Source organism: Pinus tabuliformis, chromosome Q, assembly GCF_031772625.1.
Source record: "Pinus tabuliformis cultivar Carrire ecotype Pingquan chromosome Q, CPIR1, whole genome shotgun sequence".
Classification (NCBI taxonomy): Eukaryota; Viridiplantae; Streptophyta; class Pinopsida; order Pinales; family Pinaceae; genus Pinus; species Pinus tabuliformis.
The window spans coordinates 1126214669-1126227319 of record NC_142296.1 but is presented as its reverse complement, the minus strand read 5'-3'; the positions used below and the strand labels follow the sequence as shown (position 1 = coordinate 1126227319).

General features: G+C 39.6%; 2 long non-coding RNA genes across 2 annotated transcripts; both read right to left on the bottom strand.

The window, feature by feature from the left end:
- Positions 1 to 2374: 2374 nt before the first annotated feature.
- Positions 2375 to 4459, bottom strand: LOC149223490 (uncharacterized). Its single transcript, XR_016248972.1, has 2 exons — positions 2903 to 4459; positions 2375 to 2688 (listed from the first exon to the last, which is right to left on the bottom strand). It is a non-coding gene; the product is annotated as an uncharacterized LOC149223490 (long non-coding RNA).
- A 423-nt stretch (positions 4460 to 4882) lies between these two features.
- On the bottom strand, positions 4883 to 5340 carry LOC149223489 (uncharacterized). Its single transcript, XR_016248971.1, has 2 exons — positions 5256 to 5340; positions 4883 to 5076 (listed from the first exon to the last, which is right to left on the bottom strand). It is a non-coding gene; the product is annotated as an uncharacterized LOC149223489 (long non-coding RNA).
- Positions 5341 to 12651: the final 7311 nt, after the last annotated feature.

Here is a 12651-nt window from a genome sequence, read left to right as displayed (position 1 = left end):
ATATGTCGTTGCCACGAGAGCAGAGTGAAAGCGACTTTGTCATGAAAGCCGCCACCATTTCATGTCACAGTGTCTCCTTCATGGGACATGCCAGCCTCCGGGGAGGAGTTCTTAGATTCGTCGTCGCAGGTTCGAACCCAACCTCATCGTCGCCCATGGAAGCGCGAAACCTCCGAGAAAGTGCAGCCTCAGGCGACGAAAACAGCGGCAAAACGCAAGAAGATAATGGCGCTTCTGGAAGCGGTGTACGAGGCGGAGATATGGAGGTCGTTGTCAATGGAGGAGAGGCAGAAGAAAATGGTGAGCAGCGGAATACTAGAAGGCACAATGAGCCCCATTCGGACTCTGTCGAACGCCATTGTAAACGAGGTAATCCGCGTTACGATGAAGCGGAAGTCGAGAGCTGCGTTCCCGGATCAAGTCCCGCTGAGTTACCTCATTCACCAGACATCAGTTCTGGATCGTAAATTTAAGGGAAATCTCCAGCTTGACGGACCAAGCCGAAACCAGTCGCGGAGAGGCTCTCCTGACCAAATCGAACACCAGCAAGCAGCTAAGATAGCACCAGTGGAGGCAGCTGTAAGTTGCTTTAATGCAACAGCTGCAGTGCATGCAAGGCACGCACACCTGCACAACACCTGTTAAGACCAAACCGGAGCATACCCTGCAACCTTAGCATATACCTGTTTGCAGATAATTAGAATTAACGAATTAATGCTAGCATTAACACCAGACCGTTGACGGTCAGGCATAATGAACTGGGCCTAAATAGCAACTTAACCTATGTTCGGGCCTCTTCCGCCTCGGGAAGAGGCCAAATAAGATGCGAAAGCTTCAGCGGGGAATCAGACTTTGGTTATCTGGGGAGAACACCGCACAGCGCATTTCCGGACTTTATACTAAGCGCCGTATAACAGACTAAAAAAACTGTAAACTAATGCTAAGTCGAAGACTAACGATTACTATAGTCCCTGCCGATTGCCAGATGGCAGGGACTAATGGTTTCTTAATTTGCTTAAGATCAGAGTACAGAGGATTACTAAGCCTGAGAACAAGAAAGAACAGAGAATTCCATGTCGATCTTTAAAATAACAATATCTGGATTAATGTTGTTTAATGTTTGCTTAATTTGCTAGATATCAGAGTAGCTAGAAAGAACAGAGCACAGAGGACCATTCCTGAATCCAATGTCGTTTGATCTTTAAAGTAATAATCTCTGGATTAATGTTGTTTAATGTTTCCTTAATTTGCTTAAGATCAGAGTACAGAGGATTACTAAGCCTGAGAACAAGAAAGAACAGACCAGAGAGGATCACTCTTGAATTCCATGTGGTACGATCTTTAAAGTAATAATCTCTGAATTAATGTTGTTTATTGTTTGCTTAATTTCCTTAAGATCAGACTAGAGAGGATTACTATGCCTGAGAGCTTAGAAAGAACAGAGCAAAGAGGATCATTCCTGAATCCAATGTCGTTCAATCTTTAAAGTAATAATCTCTGGATTAATGTTGTTTAATGTTAGCTTAATTTGCTTAAGATCGAAGTAGAGAGGATTACTATGCCTGAGAGCGAGAAAGAACACAAGAGACAGGATCATTGCTGAATTCCATGTCGTTCGATCTTTAAAGTAATAATCTATGGATTAATATTGTTTAATGTTTTCTTAATTTAATTAAGATCAGAGTAGAGAGGATTACTACGCCTCAGAGTGAGAAAGAACAGAGCAAAGAGGATTATTCCTCAATTCCATGTCGTTCAATTTTCAAATAACAATCTCTGTATTAACGTTGTTTAATGTTTGCTTAACTTACTTAAGATCAGAGTAGAGAGGATTACTACGCGTGAGAGCGAGAGGAGCAGAGCAGAGAAGATCATTCCTGAATTCCATGTCATTAGATCTTTACAGTAAACTGGCCAAACACAATCTCCATCCCTGCATGAAGTTAACATTTAAGGTCTAAGCCAGTTCGAATACCAGTCGATGAATCAGTGACAAAGCGCTTATGAAAATAGATAGCATCAGTAACCATTTAAGTAGCAGTCGATGAATCAGCGACAAAGCGCTTATGAAAATAGATAGCATCAGTAACCATTTAAGTAGCAGCAGTTTAGCTTGTTTACTCCGAAGGATTCTAGTTAGCATTCAAGCAAGCAGCACTAGGAACAGAGGCCATAGAGACAGAAGCAGGGGCATCATCAACACCAATTGCATAGAAATAAAGGGCATCAGAGGTAGAGCCAATTTCAGATTCTCCGGTTACAGGGCATCAGGAGCAGCATTCAAGTAAGCATACCAGCCATCAGATCCAAATCCCATGCCCGCGGGGGAAATTTTTGGTTATTAAGGTAAAGCCTTAGCCCACAAGCGTATTCATTGATTGACGGATAACCTTTCTATGCCAAGGCCATATATATATGCTTCGATTGCAGTTGCAAATATCCCCCATCATGCAGATCATCTAGTTTACCGAGATCCAGCAGTAGCAGTTACGGAAGGCAGAGGAATTAGTTGGGTCGAGTGGCTGAGGTGGCAAGAGCGATACTCTCCCAGGGTTGACCTGGGCAACTCACATACTATGGTGAATTTCTATAGAATCTCCTGCAGTGAGCAATAGCAACGGACCTACAGCAGCTCCTCCTCCTGTATCTAGGAACGACAGACATAACGTACATTGGGCATCACTTCTTCTGAAACTCAGACAACAACTGCACCAGTTTCAGTAATACATAAATCACACAATTGCAATAGAAATAGTCACATGAGCAAGTTTCAGTAATACATAAATCGAGGGCTGTCGAATAATATAATATGCACCAGTTATTTCAAAACAATGCACCAGTTTATGTTGCTAGCCCAAAATCACACAACTGCAATAGAAATAGTCACATGAGCACTATATACCAAAGATCTGAACATTATTGAATAACTAACTTGCAGAGAATCATCATCAATTCAAGATACACCAGTTTATGTTGCTAGCCCAAAATCACACAACTGCAATAGAAATAGTGACATGAGCACTATATACCAAAGATCTGAACATTATTGAATAACTAACTTGCAGAGAATCATCATCAATTCAAGACACCAGTAACATGAAAACCGCCGTGAAGCTTACATTTGACCTTGAAAATAAGTATTTCTTATGACAGACTGTAACATGTGAAGAATACAAGACAAGCACGAATGCTAACAATTAGGACATTAGTCCGGCATCCGAGCAGAGACGATAGAAGCATAAAAAATGCGAGTTGCACCACCATGGCGGACCCAAATGCATATTTGAAGCATCCGTCGTACACCTGTAACAGAGAAGGAAGCGGGGAAATAAGACAATGCGTAAGATAATGCAAAAGAGATGTTATTGTTTTTTTGGTTTCTTTTTTCTTTGTCTTTCGACTTTTACGATGTCAATAATCAGAAGAGTCATGAGAACAAGTGCTAAGAGAAACAATGCCGCGAGTTGAGTAAGTTGGCTTATGCTAATGGATTCCATGTTATGTGAAGCGGGGAGATGTATGTGAATATCCAGGTGCAGAAGAGGCCAATTTATAAAAAAGTTCAACGTGTTTGTAAGCTGGTTTTAAGTGTGAATGGAGCTAAAATACTTGAAGCTCGGATGGAGCAGGGCAATATTTAATGGTCGGCATAAAACGAAAAGCTTACGTTAAGTGAGCAATCGGTGCAATTAAGTGGTCGATATGACATGGGGAGCAAATGGCATATGGAATGATGTATGTGGCGGCAGAAGTAAATGCGAAATTAGGTGATGTATCTGACATCGGGCAATCTTGGTGGTAGATTGGGTCCAAGCTATTCTAATAAACAATTGGCTAGACAGGAGATCTATGTCAATATCTAGGTGCAGAAATCTTGAAGATCAGATTGGAGCAGGCCAGTATTTAATGATGGGCATAAAACGAAAACCTTACGTTAAGTGAGTGATCGGTGCAATTAGGTGATCGATCTGACATGGGGAGCAAATGGCATATGGAATGATGGATGTGGCGGCAGTAGTAAATGCGAAATTAGGTGGCTGTGGCCAGTGTGCCCACAAGAAGAGCATCTTAACCAGCCAAATTTCTTGAAGATAGCCCCTTTGAGCCTGTTGCGGTAGATTAAATATGCTGTTGTTATAGAAGACAGTAGGGCAGCTGCGAGGGGTCTTGGTTTTTCTAAATTGTGGTGCAATGGCTTGCAAAAACCCAACCTCGGTGGAAGAAATGTAGTTCAAAGTCATTGATTTTGATAGAGATATCACAGATGATGACATGCTTAAGTTATGTTTTTCATAAAACATGGAGTACTGCCACATATCAAGAAAAATTTAAGTATCAAAGATGATGAAAAGAAACAAAACAGAGCATAAGAGAAATCATTCAAAACTACACCCACAAAAGAATCTTGGTACTTTCTAGAAAAAGAATCACTAAAAGTCCACAACTGCGAAATGGAACATTAGATGTGGGCATTAGAAATATATACCTGTACATTCAACCAAAATGCACCGGGTTGATATTGACTTATGTTTTCCTCATAGCAAGCTGTATTGTCATTAATCCACAGAAATCCAGTTAGTTTATAGTTTTAAGAATCTTGATCAACAAAGAAATATATTCAGAAAGAGATACATACTTATTATTATAAAAACATTCTGGCCTTGAAAGACATAAGAAGAATTATAGCCCTACATGGGTAGGGGATTGTACAAATTGATGGAGGTTAAGTAGCAAGAAAGCCATACCTATAGCCTCTGACGCTGTTACAGAGAAATCGGTTATTCTTGTTGTCCACGAACTGAAGATATTCCCTTATTGGATCATAGCTATAATTGATTCCAGCAGCAAATGTCTTCACAAAACGAGGGAACCATATGTTGCATTCGTTGATGGGTCCACATCTTCTTTGCCCAGAAGCATCAGTATTAGCTTTGTCTTGGTTTTTCTAAATTGTGGTGCAATGGCTTGCAAAAACCCAACCTCGGTGGAAGAAATGTAGTTCAAAGTCATTGATTTTGATAGAGATATCACAGATGATGACATGCTTAAGTTATGTTTTTCATAAAACATGGAGTACTGCCACATATCAAGAAAAATTTAAGTATCAAAGATGATGAAAAGAAACAAAACAGAGCATAAGAGAAATCATTCAAAACTACACCCACAAAAGAATCTTGGTACTTTCTAGAAAAAGAATCACTAAAAGTCCACAACTGCGAAATGGAACATTAGATGTGGGCATTAGAAATATATACCTGTACATTCAACCAAAATGCACCGGGTTGATATTGACTTATGTTTTCCTCATAGCAAGCTGTATTGTCATTAATCCACAGAAATCCAGTTAGTTTATAGTTTTAAGAATCTTGATCACCGAATTTGACTCCCGCAGAGGATAAAGCGGCCACGGATATTCACCTTGATTAATCAATGGATCTGCTTTGGTAAGACGGCTATCTTAAATACAGGGGGAGGTGAATGGAACTCTGGTCCAGCAAATGCATACTCCTGTTACTATTTTAAATGTTACAAGATTGACAAATTTCCGTAAGGATGGGCACCCTTCTGTTTATGGCAAGCATTTTACAGAATTAGACCAAAAGAAATCACGGAGATATTAGGATTGCAGCCATTGGTGTCTTCCAGGGGTCCCAGATGCATGGAATGAGTTGGTCTTTGCTTCCTTGGTCATGGAAGAGAAGTGGAAGCACAGATAGTGAACTGCTGAGAAAAACGTGCATTTAGAACAAGTTTGTAGATTTTGGTTCCCCAAGTAAGGATCAAGGAGAGAGAGCAAATGAAGGGAAAATGCTGGGCACCACATTGCTGTTTGCAGCTGAAGATGGTGTAGTTTAGTGGTTGGTCACGCTTGTTTCTTAAGTGAAAATCGCATGACACCAATGCTATAAGGAGGGTACGTGTTATGCCTGCTACATTATCAAAAGTCAGCGTTTGACATTTGCAGTAAATGACAGCAATGTCTCAAAAGAGATTACATGTTATGTTTCCCTGAAGCCTGACGATGTCACCTTCTTGGCTGTTCTGACTGCTTGCAGCCATTCAGGTCTAGTGAATGAAGGTTGGCATTATTTCAATACCATGACTCGAGATCAGTGTATCCCACCAAGAACAGGGCATTACGCCTGTATGGTTGATCTCCTTGGCCGTGCTGGTTGTTTGGATGAGGCATATGATTTTATAAAAAAAATGCCATTTAAACCTAATGTTACTGTTTGGGGAGCCTTACTTGGTGCCTGCCAAGCCCATGGCAATATGGAGATAGGAAAAGTTGCAGCAGAACACTGCAGTTGGATTGAGCTAAAGAGCAGGGTACACGTTTTCCCTGTAGGAGATAGATCACACCCACAAATACAAGAGATCTATGCCATGTTGCAAAAGTCAGCTGGGCAGATGAAAGAAGCTGGGTATTTGCCTCAAACAAACTTTATATTAATGACATAATCAGAAACTGTTATGCAATTATTTTGGAAAGCTAAATTATGGATGGCTGATCCTGTTATTTGCTGCGTTGATTTTTGACTGCTCTGCTAATCTTATAGTAGAAGCATGGGAGGCAGCAAACTATGCAAATAAATGGCTAACCCTGGTAAAGATAGACGAGTTGCTGCTGCTCATGGAGAGCCACAGGCCTTGAAGGATGACTACAGATAGGCAAGTCTGTTCTAGAAGGAGCTGAGTCTGGGAAATGGCTGATCCTGTTATTTGCTCCGTTGATTTTTGACTGCTCTGCTAATTTTATAGTAAAAGCATGGGAGGCAGCAAACTATGTAAAGGAGTGCCCTAGCCTCACATAAAAGCAGCAAAAACATTCCATAATGGATTGTTAAGCAAGCTAATGCTTAAAATTAAATTCAAAGAAGAAAAGCATAAAACCTCAACTAGATAGTATAGAATGACCAGAAATTCAAGAACTAAATCTTCCTGTGGCATGCTAGCGTATTCTATGATCACTGGATAACAGATCACTACTCTGTATTTTATGCAAATATATGAGTCTAGATATCAGCAACAATCAGGAATAAGAACCTACATTATAACGCATTGAGACTTCCCGCCACCTTGTCCACCTTCACGGCTGGGAATTCCATAAGGACCGGCTCACGACCGTCAGTCCGCATTTGGTTGTTGGTCTGCCATTGAGGCTAAGCCCTATTTGAGACTAAGGCAGGCTTCTTTTGACTGCATTTTTTCCTGCTTGCGCCCTTTCCAACTAGTTATATCTTTCTTTAATGCCTATAAACTGGGACCAAGCAGGATATAAAGAAGTGGAAACTAAAAGCAGCCACCCAGCTCTCAGTCCCGGCTGCTCCCGCCCCGTCACAGAGCCGTAGTTGCAGGTCGAACAACGCATTTCGCAGGTGCTCTACGGGTATAGATCCAGATCTAGTTGCAGTCGAGGATCCTGTGTATAGAGAAGACCCATTCGAATTCAGAGCGAGGGCTTTGACAGGCGAGTTTGAGATTAAATTTGAGTCCCTGTGTTTGGTTTTCCCGTGTAGGGTTGTTAACAGAACGTGCGACGAAGGCCCCAAAATTTTTCTCCATATTTTCACCGTGCAGTCATCCGACCCAGTGAAGATCAACCCGTCCCGCCCGACAGCAATGGCGTTTACAACGTCATCATGAGCCTGAATCGTTTCGACGCACTTGAGGTCCGAGACTCGCCATACCTTCACAGTCATATCTGAGGAGCCTGAATACAAGAAACCATTCGTGTAAGCCAGACAGCATATCGCGCCCACATGCTGCGGGCACTTAGGGTTTCTCTGCTGAGCGGGTATTACCCATAGTCCCCCGGGACGGGGCTTACCATGCTATGTTACATACGATGCACCTGTTGATGAGGATCATGCGACAGAGCACGCACACCTGCACAACACCTATTAAGACCAAACCGGAGCATACCCTGCAACCTTAGCATATACCTGTTACGAATTAACGAATTAATGCTAGCATTAACACCAGACCGTTGACGGTCAGGCATAATGAAACTGGGCGTAAATAGCAACTTAACCTATGTTCGGGCCTCTTCCGCCTCGGGAAGAGGCCAAATAAGATGGGAAAGCTTCAGCGGGGAATCAGACTTTGGTTATCTGGGGAGAACACCGCACAGCGCATTTCCGGACTTTATACTAAGCGTCGTATAACAGACTAAAGAAACTGTAAACTAATGCTAAGTCGACTACTAACGATTACTATAGTCCCTGCCGATTGCCAAATGGCAGGGACTAATAAGGTTGAATAATTTAGGTATGGAATCCTTCCTATTTTATGGATGAAATTTAATTAAAAAATTGAGTAACCCATTCTATTTCAAGTTAATGTGTAATGTGATTATTGGTAAGTATTCAATTTCATTGTGATTATGATTTTTTCACATTACAATTATAATTAATTTAATTTAGTTTGTTAGAAAATTTCCAAATCTACGTTCATAATATAACATTCAAATGACATATTTATTAATATTTTTAAAATAAAAATAAATAAATTATTTTTTTAAATAAAAATAATAATTTTTTAACAAATATTTAGTACATTAAAAAGTCATTGTTACTTTAAAAAATGAAATCAGGTATAATCATTAATATATATCATATTTCTTTAATAAAGTGTGATAGTTAATATGTATTCTCTTTTATATATTATCACTGTTGCTCGAAACAGAATTGGTTTTTTAAAATTTAATAAAGCTAAAATCAAATCACAATTTAGATTTCTTTAACCATGTTATATGACATTTATTCTAACCCTCTCATCATACCATGCTACATGGTAAATTTGTGCAAATCCACACATTCATTCATTAAAAATGTCACGCTAGGAAATGAATGTTATATAAATAAATAAGGCCCATGGCTTTGTCTTATTTGTTCCCACTATCTTCCAACGTGGACAACATTAATAACCATATGAAGTCAGGAACCATTCAAGATCATTGTTTTCTATATTAATAACAAGAGTAATAGATACAATGCAATATAGTCTTTTTCTCTACTGCTAATTAAGAGGGGTTCACATTTCGCCCACATCTATGTTTTTGCACATGCTTGCTTTGCACAGGTACCTTCGCATAACCACCTCTGAACAAGCTTCATTTTCACCACTACCTACACACAAATTCCTTCGCACATGCTTCCTTTGCACAATTTCCTCTGCAAGCGCTCTAGGCTGGACTCCACCAAAGCTTTCATGGTTGTCACAGTGCATAGCTTCCTTGCGCTGAGCTTTCACTTCGCAGAGAAAGCTTCCTCTGCATTCACTTCGCAGAGAAAGCTTCCTCTGCATAGTGAAAGCTCTGCCACCATGCGCCTATGATATTTATTATTAACCTATTAAGAGGTTTCATAACCCTCGTAACCATGCCATGTACCTTCTTTATGTCAAATTGAACAATTATTTCTTTGATAAATAATTTTCTTATGGGCTTCCTCTTCACTGATTTTGAGTAGCAATTTAAGCTAGACATTTAAGGATTATGCTGGAGTCAGTTAACAAAATGAAAAAATGAAAACATAATAATAATGGCATTTTCAATTTTCAAAATTTTGGCCAATATTGTATTGTTTAATTAAAATATTGTATTGTTTAATTTATTTTAATGTATAAATAAATTTAATTGAAAATTTCAAATAAAAATCTTTAAAAATATTTAGTAGACTTATGCGGAGCTTTACGTGTGCAGAGTTGTGAAAAAGAAATCCCCACAAACAAAAATTTGCCCACTGTATGGGCAAGCAAATCTCCGCACACTATAAAACGACCATCCTACACATCCTATCAGACGCACATCCCATCGTTACCAGGCATAACAACAACATAAATTGGTCATTATGCATTTGCTTTAACACCCAAAAAGATGATGTATAAGTGTGTTTACTGATAAGTGTTTGAATTACCTATATGCGTTCACCGATAAGTAGTTGCATTCACCGAGAAAAGTCACAGATAAGTGATTGCATTCAACGAGGAAAGCTCCCTAGCTCCTTTTCTCTTTTTCCAGAAAGTTGCTCCATCCTTTCCATCCTTCCCTTATTGTTGCTCCCCCGGGAAAGAGAATGAATTCTTTTTCTTACCCGTGGGTCCCATCAGTCATATAACTATCAGTATAGGTGGATATAACGCCCCTTGCTCCTCGTGGCGATAAATGATACCCGAGAAATCCATATTCCTATCTCCAGGTCTGAAGACTTTTAGAGTAGCATTTTAAACATATATTATATATATGATGTGGCTCCGCTATTGTGGCCTTTTTAAGTCATTCAATTTGAGGATGTGCTCGAGGAAAAACAAATCTATTGGTTAAGGGAATCCTAAGCCTTTAGATCCAGATCTAGATCAAGACCTAGGAGAAATACGAGTTCTAGATTATGCAATTATAGATGCAACAGTAGATTCTATTGATCATCTCTGCAATGGCCTTCAAAGTTATCCCCTCCTACGTCATGCCAGATCCATCTGCGATCCACTGCTTCACGCATCAGCGATGGATTTTAACGTCGGTAGTTGCATTAAAGATATATTAATGTTTCTTTTGTGTTGTAAAATATTTTACACCTTATTTCATTAATTATGGATTATTTGTTTTCTCACATAGCAAATTTATAACAACTTTTGCAGCCTATGCTAAGAAACTATTCATTTCCCGCCCTAGTGCAGATGAAGCTCATTGTGCAGAGCTCCGCACAACCTCCGCACTACGCGGCTCGTTTTCACCATAATATAGAGATTTGAATTGCTGCCACATTTAATTTTGTATAATATCTTGCAATCGGTTCTTGGTAAACAAGATTATCACCTTTGTGCCACAGGTTTGACCCCCCAGCATGCCTTAATTGTTGTAAATTGTTGCTCTTCTTAAGGGTAAACACAATACGTTGGAGAATTGTCTGATCATCTGGTATGCTATTTTAAATAACGGAGAATGGTTTGATCATCTGGCTACTAAATTCCATTTCATTCAACGACGAGTTCATCTCTTATTACGTAAATAGGAGAGGGAACCAACTTGATGTTACAAAGTGAAGAATCAAGCCCTTCATAATACTTGTTATGTGATCGAGTGCTTCACTCAACAACTCAGTGCACACTGACCTGCAAATACACTCTTTGTAGTCAACCATCAGACGATTACGCATAATACCAGATATGAAAACATAAAGGGAAGAAGAAATAGTCCTTTGTTTTGGCGTAGATAAACAATAACACCTCTCCTAGTCTATTATTTTGGCATGGATAAAGAATAGCACCTCCTGAGTCCTTCCATAAGCATATAGAGAGATAAGAGACGAAGGAAAATAAATAACTGAGTAAGAGGTATATTTCTAGTATGAAACATATGATGACGTCCAAATTGACTTTATTAGTAAATTGTACATCCAAATGACCAATAATAAATGCCATCTGCCAGTAATATTCTGCAAGTCACAAAACAATAATAACCTCTTGTGGGTTGGGTCCATGCATAGTTCCAAATGGCCTGGCGTCTGGAAAGTGAAGTTTTTTGCTAATGGCTAAGAGATAGTCTCTCCATCGGTAGAGGATCTGCCCCTCTCATTGGTATCTACTACTATTATTCAGTGATACAGTTAGGCTAGATGTTAAATATTAAAGCGTTAGTAAATCACTTGCTAAAGCATTTACTAGGCATTAGTTTTAGGCCAAAATAAAGCGTTGGCTAAGAATAAGGAAACATTCAGAGTTGGAAGGAAATCAGACAATGGGGAGGTATATGGTTTTTTGCTTTGAAATCCTTTAGTGGGTGGGCAGCTAAAGCACCGAAATTGAAGGTGAGTACTCACTACAGGATTTCAGATTAAAGCACTGAAATGCGTAGCTAGAAAAAATGTAGTTAGTGAGCCCTCTCTCATTATAAACTCTACGACACTCTTATACAAATCAACTGTTACAAAAATTATTTCCTAGGAGGTGCCTTATAGAACTGTTAAGAATCAATTAACTTATGTCTTTGAGTGCAATGAAGGATGGAAGGCACCGAGATTGTCCTCGGATTGTCGAGATGAAACACCATCAAAGCTTTCCGAACAACTTATACTCTATTAAGCCACCATATACTCGTTGAGGCGGTGATTTATGCAATGTTCAACTGCAGAGCATAGCAATGGACATATAATGGTTAAAATTAATTATTAAATAATATTTATACAATGTTGTTCCAACTAGCGCATTTGAGCCTGCTAGTGGACACGATTTTTTAAAATGCGATTGCGGAACTCCACACTCACACTCTCACTCTGCACAATGACGTTTCAGCCTCCACACCCCGCAATTCCGCACATTCAGGTCCCACCTCCTTGTTTCTACCTCCACATATCCGCACTCTGCACTTCCGCACATTTAGACCCCACTTCCTCGTTTTCTTTCCACACTCTTCCACTCCACACATGGTGTCACGCCCCCAAGTCTACGGTAATTTTTTTCCCGTGCCCGGCAGGGTGCGGCACCACCGTGTACGTTCTTTTCGTTAATACTAGTACATATGGACTACGCCTTAACCGATATAAACATGCTTTGATCATTATCTTATAACCATATGAAAGCATTAAACTTCATAATTCATCATAAACCATTCATAACGTTTCCATGTGCAATTAAACCGAACAACAATTG